The sequence below is a fragment of the Hordeum vulgare genome, chromosome 5H, assembly GCF_904849725.1.
Source record: "Hordeum vulgare subsp. vulgare chromosome 5H, MorexV3_pseudomolecules_assembly, whole genome shotgun sequence".
Classification (NCBI taxonomy): domain Eukaryota; kingdom Viridiplantae; phylum Streptophyta; class Magnoliopsida; order Poales; family Poaceae; genus Hordeum; species Hordeum vulgare.
The window spans coordinates 335,992,442-335,996,436 of NC_058522.1; the positions used below are offsets into that span (position 1 = coordinate 335,992,442).

At 36.6% G+C, this 3,995-nt stretch overlaps 1 long non-coding RNA gene across 3 annotated transcripts; it reads right to left on the reverse strand.

Moving 5' to 3' along the window:
* Positions 1–758: 758 nt before the first annotated feature.
* On the reverse strand, positions 759–2,954 carry LOC123398850. 3 transcript variants are annotated; one of them, XR_006610270.1, is made up of 6 exons: positions 2,751–2,954; positions 2,468–2,611; positions 1,897–2,066; positions 1,535–1,807; positions 1,373–1,465; positions 759–1,298 (listed from the first exon to the last, which is right to left on the reverse strand). It is a non-coding gene; the product is annotated as an uncharacterized LOC123398850 (long non-coding RNA). The 3 variants fall into 3 exon arrangements; XR_006610268.1 differs by having other exon boundaries at positions 1,373–1,807; XR_006610269.1 differs by having other exon boundaries at positions 1,373–1,807; positions 2,468–2,634.
* Positions 2,955–3,995: the final 1,041 nt, after the last annotated feature.

Genomic DNA, 3,995 nt, shown 5'->3' on the forward strand with positions numbered 1-3,995 from the left:
TCTACTATAGGCATCGGCAGCAAACACGTATGGCAACCAGGTGACTGTTTGCTATATTTGTTCAGTAAAATCCCCAGCATGTTCTCTCTATTGATTATTCACATCTTCTCTCTTTTGGTTATTTCATTCTTTCTCAGAAGTCTAATAGGTATGAATGTGCGCCGATCCTTTGTACTCCCTCCGTTCCTAAATATAAGTCTTTAAAGAGGTTTCACTAATGGACTACATACGGATGTATATAGACATAATTTAGGGTGTAGATTCACTCATTTTGTTCTATACGTAGACTCCTAGTGAAATATCTTAAAAGACTTATATTTAGGAACGGAGGGAGTATATATGAAAATTTGTATATATTTTTTCTCTAAATATCTCCATTTATTTGTATGCTTTGTTCAATTAATAGAGATTTAGATGGCATGCATAGCATGGTTACCAAATTACTTTTTCTAATATTTTATTTAGCAATTAGTTTCTTCTAATTTTGTAGTATTATTTGTGAAATCTGATCTGAATTCCTAGGTAATAAAGAAAGGTCATCTACACTACATATTTAGGTGATACATATTTAATTTATTCTAGTAATGATCAAATCTCTGAAAGGAAAATGGTTGATAGAAAGTGTGTGTTCTAACTATTTTCCATGAGGCAGCATACATAGATGCCTATGTTCGCATTGGATCTTTCTCACCTGTGATACATAGAAAGCCGTCACTTATGAAATTGCACTACTCAACTCTGAAACACACGCAAGCTAATAGTAAAAACATGAGCTCCTTTAAAAAAATAGATATGTTTAGCACGTATAGTCAAACATGTTTCAATCAAGTTTCCTTTGCCACATCTGGAGACACGGGATGCAGCCAGTACGTTTACTCAGCATCATCTCATTAGGCAGGGAGGCCTTCATCGACACATCAACTCAACTAACAGGCTAACACAGTCCGATCTTCTTTCACATCCGATCTGCAGTTTTTTTTATCGTGAATGCACTATATATACTCCTCTCGAGTCTCTAAAACGTCTTATATTGATGAACAGAGGGAGTACTATATATATATATTTCCATGGTTATCTCTGTAGTCGCACCTGTAGATGACAGTAAGTACTCTGCATGCACTTGATATATCAAATTATGTATAAAAACATTCCTAGAAATACTTACCCATTGTTAATACAAATACAAACCTTCCAGTTTTCTGACGGTAGTTGATGTTACTATGACAACATGGCCCAAAGAGTCTTCATCAATTTGGCCAACCTTACTACCGCATAGTCTAATGTTATTTTTTTGATCCCTGTATGTTCCAAGAGAAATACCTATTAGCACCCATGATAATTGTAGTTACCTAATTGCTTTTAGTGTACTCACTCAATTTGAAGCACAATATCTCGAATCTTTGAAATCCCAGGGTTGTTTTTGTTTCTTCAATATGGCCTATGTAACTTGCTATGCCAATGACATCTGCTAACTAAAGTGGTATTAATATGTGGAAAACATGGAAATTAATAATCGAAACAAATAGAATCATACCAGATAAGTAAATATTCTGGTCATCTCTTGTGGAAAGAACTTCAATACTACAAAACGTGAAGCTTTGTTTTGCCATTCTGGTATTTTTTAGACCTTTTATCTCTTGAATTTTTGTCGTGTGCAAGAAATGTAAAATCTTTTCACTTTCAACTGGACGGAAATTCATTGCAGATGTAACCTTAAATTTTGCAATCATGTAGACTAAACTTTCTTGGATCAATGGTCTGAACTTGTTAACCATATGTTTCATTACCTTGCCATGTATCATAGTGCCTGAAACATTATAGTGCAGTGAGAAGATGCATCAGTATTATAGTAACTATTAAAACTCACAATTGTGTGTTTATGTTGGAAAATCATACCTCTTCATCAAGTAGTATCATGTCAAGGCTAATAACTTCATTGTTGTTGAGGTTAATGGCATCCCATAGCCTAATTACTCTGACCTTGACTTTTCAACGATCCTTGTATTTGCTAATATCATGGAGCACATCGTATGCCATTGTTTTGAACGAAAACAGAAGAAGTTGACCTGTAAAAACACAATTTTGAAGATCGTGACTTTCTTAGTCTCTGGCAAATCGAAGGCTTCAGTCGGAAAGAAAGATTAGATATTGGTCATCATGAAATTTGCAAGCGATATGAAGTGCATAGCCTAAGAATTTTACTGAACTGAACCAACGAAATAAATAATCTCTCTAAAAACTGGGCGAGGAAGCAACAGAAAAAAATTGAATTGTATGCAAACACAATTTTGTCGATTAGTACTTTCTTAATCTTTGCCAAATCCAAGGTTTCACTTGAAAAGAAAAAAATTATCTTGCCCATCAAGTTCGTAAGCAGTAAGATGTGAATAGCCTAAAATTACCATTTAATCAATGAAACAAATAATCTCTGAAAAATTAAAATTGGGCAACGACGAAGCTTTTGTACCAAACAGGAGAAGGTTCACCAGCGACGATGTTCATGGCCGACAGGAGCCTCCTTGATGTTGAGACTGTTTGTGTTAGGCTGCAGTTAATATATAAGCTAGCTGTATGGGCCAGGTCGAGCTCCATTGCAATCTCCACAAAGTGTCTAGAGAGGGTACATGAGAAAATCTAGGAAGTGTCAAGAGAGCGTACGTGGGAAAATCATTAATCCAAACACAATTGAAAAGATAAGGTCGATTCAAATTTTACATCAGGAAAAAAATCAAAACAAATCAGTGACGAACCTGATCTATATCCCAACTTGGATGCTCCAATTTGAGAGAGATTCGGTTTCTTTTCCCAAGGGGGAGGAGGAGAGATTCCATGGAGTGAGCGCACCGGATTGATTCCCCAATTTCCTTGCTACAATTTGAGAAATATTGATTTCTTTTCTGTGGGGAGGAGGAGACCATGGGAGGAGGAGGAGAGACCGTGGGGAGGAGGGGAGACTATGGTGGCGTACGATTGGTTTACTTTACTTTTTTTTACTTAGAGAGTAAGACATAGAGAAGATAGATTTTTTGATTGATTTTGAGGGCAATTATTTTAGACAAGTTTGAGGTTATATACGTGGAGTAGATATATTGTACAACCGTGATAGCATGCATATGTACTCGGCAGTTGGGCTTTGTATTTGATTTATTTTGGTCCAAATGGTTGTCTTTTGGAGAGAATCACGTGATTAATCTACACCGTAATAATACGGTCCCATCAGATTAACGGTTGGTATTTTCTGATTAATATGGTAATTTTTTGGGAGTCTCTAATTAGTATAAGTAAGTATAGATGATTTTATTAGTACTCCGATTGCTCTCGCCACTAGTGCGGAATCGTATGAAATCAACGCAGCTCTGCTGAATCTTGTTACGAAAGAGCAATTCTCTGGCCTTCCTAATGAAGATGCCGCATCCCATCTCAATACCTTCATTGAGCTTTGTGATATGCAAAAAAAAAGAGATGTGGATAATGACGTGGTTAAGTTGAAACTTTTTTCCTTTCTCGTTGCGAGATCGCGCAAAAACTTGGTTTTCTTCTTTGCCTAGAAATAGTATCGATTCTTGGGATAAGTGCAAAGATGCTTACATATTCAAGTATTTTCCGCCAGCTAAGATCATCTCCTTACGTAACGATATCATGAATTTCAAGCAACTTGATCATGAACACGTTGCACAATCTTGGGAGAGGATGAAGCTTATGATTAGAAATTGTCCCTCTCATGGCTTGAGTTTGTGGATGATTATACAAATCTTTTACGCTGGCTTGAATTTCGCTTCTCGCAATATCTTGGACTCCGCCTCAGGTGGAACGTTCATGGAAATCACGTTAGGAGACGCTACAAAACTCCTAGACAATATCATGACCAACTACTCTCAGTGGCACACTGAAAGGTCGTCTGCTAGCAAAAAGGTGCACGCTATAGAAGAAATTAACTCGCTTAGTGCTAAGATGGACGAGTTGATGGATTTGGTTGCTCACTACAAGAAAACATA